Raw genomic sequence first — 15,720 nt, forward strand, 5'->3', positions numbered from 1 at the left:
GCCAGCAAGATCGGGGGTCTGCTGGTTGCGTTGTATCCCTATCGGTCATCAGTCTACAGAAAATGTGACTGTGCTATAAAACCACACCCCTCCCACCAGTGACCCATTTCTTCCAGCAAGGCTCTATCTTCTTAAGGTTCTAGAAATTTCCAAAGCAGGGTGACAAGCAAGGACCAAGTGTTCAAACACAGAAGTATATGTGGAACATTTTACATCAAAACCACACCAATCCTTAAAAACTGCAATTCTTCACACCCACACCTGCACACTCACATGCACACTCGCATATGCATGCATGCGCACACACACACACACACCAAACTGTCGCAGCTCTTGTAGTGTGGACCTAAAATATCACACTTGGCCCTTATTGCTGTTGCACACTCAATAGCAGTTCCTCCAAGGCTGGTGAGGACAAGTGGAAAATGACCCACTCCCTTCTTTGCACTCAAGGGGCAGACCAAGGCTACAGACACTGAGTTTGCGGTTAAGCTTCAGGAATGCCTGCAATTAAATAATCCAAGCAGGCTCCCAGACTCTTCTCTTACAGTAGGTTCTTGTACATGATACATGCGATTCTTGACACGTCTCAAATTCTCCACTTGACCCTAAATTATACCCTAGCAAGAGGACTTTCCTAGCAACATAATCCCTCTGCTCATTTTGTGACCCAGGTAACAAGTAACCAGATTTTGCCTATGCTTCATGCCCCACACTTTCGATGAAATGTTTGGATTCTTTCTTGACATGTCATGCCCTTAAAAATGTTGTTTCCTGGGCATTTGGATGTAGTGTTACTTTGGAGTGGGAGCTTGTAATCACTCCCAGACTCGGTCGTCCTCATGCTGCCCAAGGCCGTGTCCTCAACATCACTGGTCATGTGTGCTCCATCGCTCTGCAGTGCCCACACTGCCTGCCTCGGAAGCCGATGCCATTCTCCCCGCAATTGAGGCTCAATTAACATTGCCTCGAGTCCCTGAGCACCCTCTCCTCAGCACGAGTGCTGGCTGCAGCTGGCCATTACGTCCACGAAGATTCCTCAATGGAAATTAGGGATGAGTAATGTGGCCAAGAGTTTCAAATTCCACCATTCCTGAAATGTGAGCTGCTCATCTCGTGGGAGCTGAGGCTTCGGAGCTCTAGCAGACATTCTCGCTTCCTCCCCCAGATGACGCTCAGCTCTCAAGCTCCCTACAGCTGCCTTTCTTTTTACACCCCTATTTACTTCCAGCTATGTTATGACTCTCGCTCAAATTTTCAAAATCCTGATCTCTCCTTCCCACCATTGCTAATGTGCTGTGAGACTGCAGACATATGGCTGGTGCCAGATTCCCCTGTCCTTTCTTAGCAGTAGGACTTGGGCAGGGTCTGGTAACAGCTGCAATTGGCATTGTTTATTTTCCCTAGTTTGCTCAGACTTTCCTGTGGCTACCACTACCTTTTATCACCTTCATGCAGACCTGTCTTTATGTCCATTTCAAAGCCGCATGGACTAAGAATGTCTACCTGGCCAAGCAAAGGAGCAGGTAGAGAGAAGATATGGTTAGTGAAACCACCTGGGATGTGACAAATTCGCTGCACTGAACAGTTACGGCAAGAGGTAGTCCCTACAGCAGCACGGGCACTTCAACTGCAGGCCCTTTAAATTGACGCCATCCAGATAGATTTCGGATTCAGGTGGGTTGTTCAGGTCAGCCTTTGTTTTGTGTCATTTTCCTGAGACATTTTTGTTGTAATGGATGTCAGAACATTGTTCTGTCAAATAAATGCAAATCACCCATTTATTCATTCATCCCGTTCATTCATTCATAGAGTGTGCACCTGCTCTGTCCCAGGCGCTGGTCCAGGTTCTAGGGATACTGCAGCAAATGAAAACATCCACAGGCAATAAATAAATAAATAAATAAAATAAAAAAACAAAACCAAACAACCAACCAAAAAAAAAATCCACAGGCCCCACAGCTTCTCTACAAGAAGGAGAGGAATCCAGGAAACAAATAAATGTAAAACCCAGCCAAAGGAAACTGGGTAGCAACATGGCTGGGGCTGCCTGTCATGGCCAGGGCTTGGGAGTCCTCTATGCGGGCCGTGTGTGGAGGCTGAGAGCTGAGTGACAGGAAGACTTGGTAGTGCAAGCACAGCTCTAAAACAGCGCCCGTGTAGAAGGCTGGCCTCTTGCTTAGTCGTATATTCTACTCCAGATCCTGAAATGCATCCAGAAAAACAAGGGAGAGCTATGTCATTGGCAAACAGACAGAGGATTGGCTCAGACCGTGATAAAACAAAGAGAGCAAAAAGTAAAGGCAGAGTCAGTGTGAGAAGTGGAATAATTTACTTCTCTGTGTTTGAAATGTTTTATGATTCACTATCTGGAAAATTGTCTACATAGGCCAGGACCTTATAAATGTTAAGCTAAAAAATGTTAAGATAATCTGAATTCATGTATTATAAAACAAAGAATATTTATGACATATTCCTAAAATATTTTAAGTAATGCCTTAGATCAAGGGTGGGAAAACATTTTCTATATAACTATAAATCTAAAGTAAGCATTTGATGTTTTGTGGGAAATGTAACATCTGCCTCATCTATCCACATCTCCACTGCAACACAAAGTCAGCCACATGAGTGGATTTTCTGGTTTCCCAAGAAGACAGAAAGCAGACTATAAACCATTAATTTAATTTATAAATTTATGTTTTGGGGGGGACCAGGTGAAGTCCCAGGTGAATGTGTATTTGACATGAACATGGCCACATAAAAGACCGCAGTGCCTCAGACCCATGCAACTAGGAAAGATGTCCCTGTGGCCAGCTCAGAGGAATGGCAAAACCTTCCTCTGGTCCTAGTTTGTATGTTTATAAATGGTTGACTTTTAGCAAAAACCATTGTGTGCAGACACTATTAATGGCAGTGTCCTTCCATTGTAACTGTAGTTCTAGCTTGATACCTGTTCTGTTCTATGTAATTTTACTATGTTTAAGTTAAAACCTTCCTTTATAATTAGACAGAAAAGCAGAGATGATGTGGGATGTCCTTCTGTATATGTGTTGCTTTTATTGGTTGATGAATAAAGCTGTTTCAGCCAATGGACAGGTAAAATATAGCTAGGCAAGAAGTCCAAACAATGATGCAGGGAAAGAGGAGGAGGAGTCAGGGAGATGCCATATAGCTACCAAAGAAGAGAAATGCCAGCAGATGCCTAAGGAGAATGATACCAGAACAGAGGTAATGACACAGCCACATAGTAATACACAGATCAGTAGAAATGGGTTAATTTATAAGAGAGAGATAGGCAGTAATAGCCTGAGCCATCGGCCAAAGAGTTGCAACTGATAATAAGCCTCAGAGTGGTTATTTCACAAGCAGCTGTCAGGCTGGATGGAGAAAAGCCTTTTGTCTACATCCTCCTTCTGGATGACAGAAGTTGGGGTTTTTGAAAAGGTTCATTCCCACTGCTTTTGGAAAAGGGATTTTGAGTGGGTGTGGTCACAGAACAAAGAGATATGTTTGTGCATCAGTGACTCTATTATGATATGGGGGAATGATGTTACACATGCAATGCATAATGACAAAATGCTGTAGTAAAGATGCTTCTCAACCATTGACTTGAGCCAGCAGGTAAGTGTTGCTCCTCCCAACAAGGTAAGAAACCTTAAAGAGCAGCATCTGTGGTGATGCCTGCTTGTTGGAAACCACTGAGAGCATGAATGTAGCCTGGGCGGTCCTGCAGGCGGCTGGAATGAGGGCAGCTGTGTTTTATGATGTAGTCTAGGTTTCCATCTTTTGCTGCCCCCTAGCATCCTCTGGGAGTCATATTGTCCTGTGCATGGTTTCTGTAGCCAGGTATATCGTTTGCACTTGTCTTGATTCAGCAACAAAAGCAACTTAAAGAAGGAACTAAGACAATGAAGGGTTGGTTTGGCTCACAGTTTGGAGGCACAGCTCATCATGATAGCAGGGGTTCAGGAAAGCTGGCTACCTTGTGTCTGTAGGCAGGAAACAAAATGAGTGCTAGTGCTCAGACAGTTTTCTCCTTTCTGTGCGGAGAGACTAAGTCATGGAAAGGTGCTGCCCCATATTTAGCATAGGTTTTCCTGCCTCCATTAATCTAACCTGGAATCCACAGAGACTGGTTTCTTTAGTGGTTCTTCATCTTGTCTAGCACACAGGACTAGCCATCACACCACAGGAAGGAGAACAGAGAGGGCAAGTGCAATGGTGCTTGGTTTACATCATCAGCTACACAAAAGCTACAGCTTAGGGTTTCCCTCTTTGGATATTTGAGGGGCAATCAATGATCTGTATCTCTTTACATCTTAATGTCAATATTAAGACAGTTTGTGTTAGTGGTCTACTCCACATGACTTCCTAGTGCTCGAGGCAAATAAAATTAATGAGATTACTGATGATTCAGGGACATCTTCTACAATTACTTTTTGCAAAAACCAGTTTAGGTGCCCTCCCCACTTAGAGGTTCACTAGCCTTTGAGCTTTGTTCTGCTCGTATTTGGAGATGGGCCCATGGATTACGGTAAGCTCGACTGATTTATCAGGAGCCCACAGGGATACTGTGGCAGTCTGGAAATCAAAGTAGAAGAGACATCAGGGGTTGTATGGAGTCATGTGTAGAAATAATTCAGTCATAGAAGGCATTTTTCAGGAAATTATAATAAAAGGCTATTTTGGGAGAGGAAACCTTTATGGTTTTTCCTTTGGTATACCTTAATTAATTCCTTTAAAAATAATTATAGAAGATAATAGGAAAAATAGAGACATGAAAATTATGTCAGTTCCAGAACTTTTGCATCTTTGGTAACGCTGCAGAGCTGAGGTCACCCCTCAAGCAGAATTTATTTTGGATATTAAGGTTAAAGCTACAGAACATGGCATGAGGTAACACTTCTTGTTCTCCTCGGGGACTTCTGGGCATGTCCAGGCATTTTCTTCAGGTCTGAGTTACCATGGGTGTGATGGGGATGTGTATGTACCAACTTGGCAGTGATAAGAAGGGCCTCATGAGCTGGGGAAGTGTTGCTGAGCATGTCCTGACGTGTGGCCAGAGGAGGCTGGATGTGAGGTTGAGTGGGGGAAGAATGGCGTTGTCAGGCATCATCCTTCAACTGGGAGCTCGGGAGGGGAAAGGCAGAAGGCAAGACTTCTCTCCTTTACCTAGAGTAAGGATACCTTTTCTTCTCTGTCCTGAACGTCAGACTTCCAGGTCCTCCCTTGATGCTGAGATTACAGCAGAGACTTGTACAGGTTGCCACTCCTTAGCCTCTGACTGAGAGTCACACCACGCGCATCCTTGATTCTCAAACCTTTACACCTTTAAACTTGTACTGAGCCAAGTGTCAGTGTCCTAGATTGCAGCTGCTTATGTGTACTTAGCAGCCTTTATAATAGCCAGTTCTCCAACAATCCCTTCCAGTTTATCATCTATTGTCTGTCTGTCTGTCTGTCTGTCTGTCTGTCTGTCTATCTATCTATCTATCTATCTATCATCTATCTATCTACCTACATATCTAAAATCTATTATCTATCTATCCTTAGCAGCCTTCATAATAGCCAGTTCTCCAATAATCCCTTCCAGTTTATCATCTATTGTCTGTCTGTCTATCTGTCTGTCTATCTATCTATCTATCTATCTATCTATCAACCTACATATCTAAAATCTATTATCTATTTATCTATCATCTATCTACCTACCTATATATCTATCATCTATCTATCTATCTATCTATCATCTATCTACCTACATATCTAAAATCTATTATCTATCTATCCTTAGCAGCCTTCATAATAGCCAGTTCTCCAATAATCCCTTCCAGTTTATCATCTATTGTCTGTCTGTCTATCTATCTATCTATCTATCTATCTATCTATCTATCTATCTATCTATCATCTATCTACCTACATATCTAAAATCTATTATCTATCTATCATCTACCTACCTACCTATCTACCTACCTATATATCTATCATCTATCATCTATCTATCTATCATCTATCTATCTATCTATCTATCTATCTATCTATCTATCTATCATATATCTATCTACCTACATATCTAAAATCTATCTATCTATCTATCTATCTATCATCTATCTACCTACCTACCTATATATCTATTATCTATCTATCTATCTATCTATCTATCTATCTATCTATCTATCATCTCTCTCTCTGTCTGTCTGTCTATCTATCTATCTATCTATCTACCTATTTATACCATATTGATACTGGTAATTCTATATGCAGACTAAGAGTGAGTCTGGCTATTTTAGTGGAAGCAGGGTTGAACTACATAAAAAGTCCCATGTGGGGAAATTTCAAAGCACCCCTCCAGTGTTAAAGAAGAAATCTTCATATGGGTATTCCTATTGGACTGTGTAGATGCTGGCCAAAACCTGAAAAGCCTTAGTGAGAATTCACCTGGCAAGCCAAACATTGAGCCAGACTTCAATTATAGCCAGTTGAAAAGGAACGAGTGGAGTATTCTGAAAACTTACCAAGTAGCCTACTCCATCCCAACTTACCTGACATTTTCATGTCAGGAAAGAAGTCTTCCATGGGACTTAGTTTCAGAGGCAGGGTGGCAGGTTGAGCCAACTGGAGTAGGACACTATTCAGCACCATCCTGGACACTTGCTGTCTGCCATCCTGCTACAGACAGTACTGTGGGTATCTTTGTCTCAGCTTCATCAGATGTGGATATAAAATATCCATGATATCCATGATAAGTGTACTGAGGCCTGATTAAAGTATTAGTTTCAGGCACCTAGTGTTTGGTATGTTAGCCTTTAATGTCACTGGTAGTAAAGTGATATTTTTGTGAAAAGTAATATATTGATCCTATAAAATCTCTATAATATTTTTAGATAGTTTGTAAACAGTAATGGTTCAAAGTCAGCATAAGGAAGAAATGGGCAAGAGCTTTTAAAATGTTTATTTTGTGTATGTATGGTGTGTGTGTATATATGTGCACACATGTGCGTACATGTGTATATGTATATATCTGTGTCTGTGTGAGTATATCTCACACATGTGAGTACCTTGGAAAGCCAGATAAGAGCATTGGATTCCCTGGAATTCAAGTTAAAGGTACTTGTGAGCTGCCTGCAATGGGTGATGGGAACTAATTTCAGGTCCCCCTAAAGATCAGAACACACTATCTTTCTAATCCCAGTAGGCAAGAAGTTTATTAAATATGCATTGTATCCTATTTGAAATGTTATAGAAAGAGTCACAGACCTCAGTGGACCTACATATGAACTCTAGAAAGTTTGTGAAAATCCTTTCTGGGGACCTATGTGTCCTTATGGAGTGGACCCAGTCTGGTATCCAAAGAGAGACTCACTAGGAGACTCAGAGGAAATGCACACTTTGCATCCATACTGTGCAGTTTTTAGCAAAATACCCATTTTAATGAGTCCTATGGGGAGTCCACATAAATTAGTCATAGGGACCTTTCAAGTGTTACATGGCAGAGAGATGAGCAAGCCAACATATATGTGAGAGCATGGTTTAAATACAGGGCTAAATGTACTTTTGTCTACAGCCCTTTTTAGTAGGGGTAATGTATGTGAGGGCATGGAATGGGTGTAGGGTTTCTCAAAAGGCACATGGACCATCAGTACTTCTCCTGCCACTCAGGGAGAGGGAACCATACTCCGTGCAAGCCCAGGATGGCCTCACATTTCAGGCAATTGTGGCAAGCAAGTCTGGAGAAGGAGTATGGGCAGGATTTCCTCTTGGCAAGATAAGCACAGAGACCTCAGGCTAGCATGTCTGGCGTTACAATCAGTCTGCTCACTAACCACAGTCAGTAGCCACAGTGGCAGCAGATAGACTTTACTGTCATAGTTCTCTCAAGACTTATGAGCAAAAGATCTTCAGATTACAGTTGTCTAACACAAATACCTATAGAGAACTAAATATTAGTTGAAATGTAAGCTGAAGGTTTAAACGCAGCATGTATCAATGTCAAGGACTTGATTAGGAATGTACATGAACTATGATGCATGGACAGGCAGGCAGGAGAATGAACAGATGATTGACCAGTGGTATGACCAATATACCTAAAAATCATCTTAAGGATGGAATTTAAGAATATAGCTCTGTGGACGTTTCCCATACCATCTCCTGGCCTGTCTTTCTGTTTGAATAGATTCAAGTCAAATAGAGTGGACAGACAGGGTCCTTCCTAAGCATTGATAGTCAAAAGGAGAGACAGCGTTCATGGTTTTACATCCAAAGCAGTTGTAAAGAGCAACTGCCACCACAGGGAAGTTAATGTAAAGAATTTTTTTTGCCAGGCTTTTGTCTTTGGATCAGAGGAGTGGGCTGTGGTCAGCACCAAGGACAGAGACAAACCACTTACATTGTTAGTCCCCGGTAACATATTTCAGGAAGAGCCTGGCTTTATATGGGAACACATATAACCCAATCTTTACACTGGAGTCACGTTAGTGGGGGCGAGTTAATAAATATTTGTTCAAGTTGCACATTTATTGCACACTTAATTGCTGCTGTAATTGGATGGTATCTGGATGCAAAGGATTATAAGACATTGTCCCAAAGACTGAAAGTCAGAGCAAATATTAACTAGAACATCCAGTTGTTCAAGAACCTGTGAGGAAGGCAGAGTCTGATCTCGTGGTGAGAGCGTACCTTGGGCCACGTGACAAAGCTGTCTTTCTGAACACACCTCACCGCCTTCAAAGAAAAGAATGTGAATAGAGGGTGATGTTCTCATGTTCGCGTGTTTCCAGGTAGTTACTACAGTGTGGAGCTTAATAGCAATCAATAGTAAGTGTTGTAAATAACAATAAAATGTATGCTTATGCCAGTAAAGGACAGATCTGTACTATTATATTACAGAATGTATAACAGTGGGATATAATAATGTAGTGCAGTATACATTATACTAAAATAACTGTAATGCATAGTTATGCTGTTGTGGTATTATGTGCATCTGTAATAAATATAAATAGCTCAATTTCAGATATGTAGCCTTGCAAAACATGTGAGTAAAGATACTTTTTTAAATTAAGAACTTTTATTTATACAGATTCTTCAGTTACATTGAAATATCTTAAAGACTTTCATAATTATTTGTCTTAAATATTTTTAAACATAGAAGTTGTACATGATGTTGGAAAGAAATGTGAAATGACTTCAAAGGTCATAATAAATATTGTTGATCCTCATCCTGCTTTTCACATTGCTTATACATTCTTCCATGCATGTTCATATTCATATAGACATATAATGAAACAAACAATTAAATCATGATAAACATATGTAAATATGAATATCTTTCATCCTCTATCTTAACAGTTATTATCTTCTACCTTATTATATGATTTTTATTATATTATCATCTCATTATTTTAATATCAAATTGTCTTCAGTAAAGAAAAGAAAGATATATCCTGAAACCAGTCTTCCTTTGGAAGGGAGCATTATACAGGAGTCCATCTTGCAGAGAATAAAATCTCATGAGTTTTACTAATGGTATTTCAATAGCACAAAAATACTCTTCAGGGTGTTCATTGTCCTTTCTTTTTTTTTCTTTTAATTCCATTTTACATTTTAACCACAGTTCTCACCCCCACTCCTCCTGCTCCCCCAACCTCACCCTACCAAGTTCACCCCATCTATTCCTCCCAACAGGTAAAGACTGTCATGGGGAGTCAACAAAGTCTGGCACTTTAAGTAAGGGCAGGACCAAGCCCCTCCCCTATGCATTAAGGCTGAGCATAGCATCCCATTATGGAGAATGGGCTCCACCAAGCTAGCTCCTGAACCCGGTCCTGCTACCAGGGTCCCCTCAGATAGTCCAAGCTTCACACTGTCTCCCACACATGAAGAGCCTAGTTCAGTCCCAAGGGGGCTCCACAGCTGTTGATTTAGCATTCATGAGTGAGGATACTTTCAAAATGTCATTGTTTTCAAATGTTAATATGTTGGATGATATCTTTTTCCTTTTATCTTTGAACAAATCTTTCCTTGACTTAGATGAAAGGACATGTGGGTCAGGATAGGACTAAGTCTCTAACACGCATAAGACTTTATGAGGATTGTTTGGGAAGTGACTTGGCTGTCATCCTTGAGAGATGTTTAGGTAAATTTTTTGGCAGAGGCTCCTCGTTCATTTTCTGGCTTCCCAGACCCAAAGTAATCACACAGAAGCTATATTATTACAAAACTGTTTAGCCTATTTGCTCATGCTTCTTATTGGCTATCTCTTATATCTTAAATTAATCCATTTCTTTTAATCTGTGTATTGTCACATAGTTGTAGTCTACTGGTAAGGTTCCATCCAGATCCAGCATCTGTCTCCTGCAGTGGCTACATGGCCTCTCCCTGACTCTACCTACTCTCTCCTCCTCTGTCTGCTTGGAATTCCTGCCTTGCACTATTCTATGATGCAATATGCCAAAAGCAGATTCTTTATTAACCAATGGTATTCACAGCATACAGAGGGAAAGTCCACATCAGCAATTAAATAAAGTCATTGTGTGACTTTTTTCCTATAAACTGAGCTTTTCGTTCACACATTTTGAAGTGTTCCACATATTGAACTTGCAGGAAGGCCAAATTTAGATTTATTACACAAGAAAGAGAGGCAGAGACAATGAGTTACCTTCTTCAGTCTGCTGAAAGGTCACCGTGCCCCTCTTCAATTTGTCCTTAATGCTTACTGTGTCTGGATGCCAAGCAAAATCTGACTGAAACTTTTTAGCAAGAAAATCCAAGCCAGGGTGGTGGGCCAGGCAGATACTAAAATTAAGTCTGAACAGAGCATCAACAGTGGCCAAGAGCAGATACTGGGTAGGTGCAGCTTGGAAGAGTTCCTTCTGATGACAGAATGGCACCATATACTTTGACTTTGGTGATGGCACACATGATCAGACTGAAGAGAACTGCACAGACAGCTGTAATGTAAATACATATGCACATATATTGTTGTAAATACGTATATGTGCATGTACTCAATAACACACATAAGAATACATGTGATGCCTATGTATAACAAGCACACTAACATATGCATGCATACACAAGCACATAAACACATTCAGATATACAGATTAACTCACAAACATTAGCAGATGCAACCACATACTTATAGATATACATCTACAGAAACATGTGTATTCATAAATATACAAATGTATTTGTTGTAGGGATAAGTCCCGCCCCTTAGGGGGCGTGTTCGCCTCGGGCTAATGTTTACCTATAAATCTGGTGAGCATGCTTGCAGCGCTCGCTTCTGCTTTCCAGGTCTCCGCTGGAACGGTGGTTCTGTAAGTCTATTTCTCCATTAAGGCTGTATATATTTTTACAATCTGTCTGCATTCGTTTACACCATTACAATTTGTTTATATAATACCTATATGAATGAAAACAGTTACATTCAAAGACCTGCATATGCACATATTCATGCTCATGTATGCACATGGTAATTAGTGCATGTAAAAACTGATGTAATCAAGGATCTGTGTGTAATCCAGTCAGCAGAAGTACCCCAAGGTGAAGTTATGAGACTTGACATTGTCTTGCGTTCATGTATGTTCCCATTGCTGGGAGAAACAGGAAGAAGGATTCATGAAATGTTCGCTATTTATTTTAAATCTATTCCTTTCATTTTTTGAGATTATAGTCTAAACTTATATCACCACTCCCTTCCATTTCTTAGCCACAAGCCCTCCCATATACACATCATCTCTCTGCTTCAAATTCTTGACCTCTTTTTCATTAATTCTTGTTACATATGTATATATAAACCTAAATGTATAAATACAAGCTTCTCAGTCTGTATAATGTTACTGTATGTGTATATTTTCAGGGTTGACCATTTGGTATTTAACCAGTTAGTCTGCCGTTCCCTGGGGAAGACTCTTTCCCCTATTCTCAGCATTCCCCGGTTTCTGGAGTTCTCTGTGTAGGGTTGAGCCTCCTGGGCTTTCCCCATTTTGTATTAGCACAACTATGTTGCTGCTCTGTTCATCTTATGTCCAGGCTTCTAAAAAAATTATTTAAAAAATGTTTTATACAATATATTTAATTAGATCCTTTCCCCTCCCCAAGTTCCTCTCAGATCTTCTCCACTCCTTACCAATTCTTTACTATTCATGTAGCTTCCTCAAAAATTAAAGAGCATTGGAAATTAATATTTCAAGAAGGTTATAGTGTCACATCAACTCATGTTTAACAGAAATTTAACAAGTCATCATCCAATGAAAAATAAACCTCAGTTGTACATGGAGGCACAGGGCTTTAACTCCAGCACTCAAGATCTTTATCATCCTCGGAATGGCTTGCCATCTAAAACTCAGGTTATTTTTGAAGCTCTCAATTTAAGGCTTGTACTGTGAATGACTGTGGAGAGACAGACTCTGGATGAGGGACTACTGTAGTGTACACGAGAATTTTCCTGAAGCACAGTGCCCAATAAAACACCATAAAGAAGGGAAAGTCCTTCCTCGGTTTCAGAGTTCCGGTCAATCCTGGGGGAGGATGTGGTGAGACGACCTCCCATCATAGAGGACAGAGGATATGTAGCTGAATGTGGGTGTTGCTGCCACCATGGCCACCAGGGGCCCTGTAGTTAAATATGGCATTGTGACACATTTGCCAACAGAAAAAGGATTCTGAAGGCACAGTGGCAGAAACCAATTTAAAACCAAACACAGTGACTATGCGGTGCTTCTGACAGCACTCATCTGTAGCACATGGTCAGCTTCACAGCAGCCATGGTTCTGAGCACCTGCATGTACCCTTTACATACGCGGCTGTTCACTGCAACACCTTTACAATCATACACTTCACATGGCTGTTCACTGGCGGTACCCAAACACCCTTTACATACTCGGCTGTTCACTGCAACACCTTTACATGGCTGTTCACTGACAGTACCCCAAACACCCTTTACAGACATGGCTGTTCACTGGCAGTACCCCAAACACCCTTTGCATGATGTGGGAGTGTCATATATCAATCTGTTGATTTCATTGGTTAAGCAATAAAGAAACTGCTAGGCCCATTTGATAGGCCCACCCTTAGGTGGGTGGAGTAAACAGAACAGAAGACTGGGAGAAAGAAGCTGAGTCAGAGAGTCGCCATGATTCTCCCATTCCAGGTAGATGCACGTTAAGATCATTCCTGGTAAGCCAGCTCGTGGGCTACAGCAGATTATTAGAAATGGGCTAGTCCAGGTGCGAGAGCTAGCCTAGAAGAAGCTAGATAGAAATGGGCCAAGCGGTGTTTAAAAGAATACAGTTTCTGTGTAATTATTTCAGGGCATAACCTAGAGCTAGCCATGTGGGCGGCCGGGTGCCAGGGACGCAGCCCCGCCGCTCCAACTACAACATTTGCATACATGGCTGTTCACTGCAACACCTTCACATACATACACTTCACATGGCTGTTTACTGGCGGTACCCCAAACACCCTTTATAGACATGGCTGTTCACCCGCAACACCTTGTTTCAGATTCAAGACCATTTTGTCTTCTGACCTCAGTGTCTTTAGAGAACCTACAAAGATGTCTGTTCTTATATAAACATAGAGGTTTTATTACAGAAAAGAGTGTTTTCTTTGCCGTTCTTCAGCATGTAGTGATCAAAGTATCTTTGGATTGTATAGCATTAGAACATCTGATTAAAAAATAGGTATTTGAGTGGTTGCCTTGAAGGAATTTCATTTAAAAATTGAATGAAGTTTGGTATGGGGGCAGGGGTGTTGGCTTAGCAGTCAGAGGAGCTCTTACGGTTCTTGCAGAGGACCCAGGTTAGATTCCCAGCACCTACATGGTAGCTCAAACCTTCTTCAACTCCTGTTCCAGAGGGAGTGACACCCTAGTCTGACCTCCGTGGGTACCAGGCATACAGCTGAGGTAACACATACCTGAAGGTAAAACACTTATACACCAAAATATTTTTTAAAATGGCATGGGATTTAGGACAGATTTTCCAATAATTTCTGAAATGGACCTCAACACAGTGATGCCATTTTGTACCGTGTGTTTATATGAAACAACATTCTGATATTTGATGATTATAAACTAAAAAGTTAAGTCAATTCTGAACAATGTTAAAGAGACTATGTCCTGTATTATCAAATATTCTAAGACTTAATGATTTATGCAAAGATAAACACGTATCTCTTTAGCATAAAATTTACTTTTATCTTTAATAAGTGATAAAACTATAGCATACCAAAGAACTGAAGTAAAATAAGTTTCTCTGATTTGTCATCAGTAAGTATCTGGTTTGTAGACCTACATACCTGTGAACCAAGGAAAGTGTCTTCAACAGAAAGGAACTGGGGACAGCTCTGTCCTAGGCCTCTCTCGATTTTCTTTATTCCTTCATTCCCAGCTTGTAGGATGGTGCTTTCACACTCCACAAAAGTCTGCTCTAGTCATTCTTCATGGACAGGCTTAGAAGTGCGTTAATGCCCTAGAAATCTCAATCCAAACAAGGGGGCATAGGTGGAAATCATACTCTTGGATGAATAGAATCATAGAGATTGTTATGAGGTGATTTTTGACATGATTTTGGGGTGCCCAAGAGGATCTTGGGCATGCTAGGCAGGTACTATGAAGCTGAGTTATATCCCTAACCCTTGGATTTATTATTCTTATTTATTGTTTGTATGTATGGGCATGTGATGTGTAGGGGGCACTGTATCACTGTGTGTGTGTGTGTGTGTGTGTGTGTGTGTGTGTGTGTAAGTCAGAAAAGAGCATGTGAAGTCAGTTCTCTCCTCCCATCTTTCCATAGGATCTAGGCCCTAGACCCGGGTCTTCAGGCTTTGGTTTACTCACTGAGCAAGCTCTCTGGCCCTGACTTCTTGGATTTTTGAGTCAGGGTCTTGGTATCAAATTTGTGTCCTTTTGTCTCTACCTTTGAGTGCCGAGATTACAGGCATGTGCCATCTGCCTAGCTAAGTTAACTGCCTTCGACTGAATCTCTAATTTGTTTGGTTTTAGTTCAGCTGTTTAGATCTTGTTTGTTTACTTAACTTTTATATTGCCAAGGTTAACTGCAGCTAAAAGGTCATTTATTTATAATCACAAAACTAAACCTTTCGGTTTGAGAGAGACATGACAATTTCAATGGCTCATGCAGAACCGTTTTCTGTTATGGTATTTCAAATAATAAGTAGTAAGATTTCATAACAAACAGTATAAAACATTCTAAGTAGACCAGATCAGAATTATGACATTCGGTTCCCCTTTGATGCTAACAGAGCTTCTCAGACTGAAATCTCTTGTGTGATATTTGCAGTCATCTCTACTGATTGGCTTTCTTCCCTAGGGAAGGACACGGCAATTGTTTGAATGCCCAGTCTACTAACTAGAAGCAGGAGCATACCATCAACTCTGTGTTCTGGATCTGTGCCTTGTCCCCTCCAAACCTCACATCACATTATCAACTCCCATAGTGCTGAGACCATGTCCTTGCCTGGACAACAGCTATAAAAAGGAGGCATCAGAAGGAGAAGCAGGTGCTACGCAGACCCGCATTACAGCAGACATCAAAAACGCCTTCCTTCAGAACTGAGATTCATAAATAGAAGAGCAGAGGCTCCTGGTGCTCCGGGTACAGTTGAACAAGGACTCACGCCACGTTGTCTGTGCCTGATCTCACCCTTTCCACTGAAAGCCTGACTCTGAAGTTTACTTCCTGCTGGCAGGGAACACAG

The sequence above is a fragment of the Microtus pennsylvanicus genome, chromosome 6, assembly GCF_037038515.1.
Source record: "Microtus pennsylvanicus isolate mMicPen1 chromosome 6, mMicPen1.hap1, whole genome shotgun sequence".
Lineage (NCBI taxonomy): Eukaryota > Metazoa > Chordata > Mammalia > Rodentia > Cricetidae > Microtus > Microtus pennsylvanicus.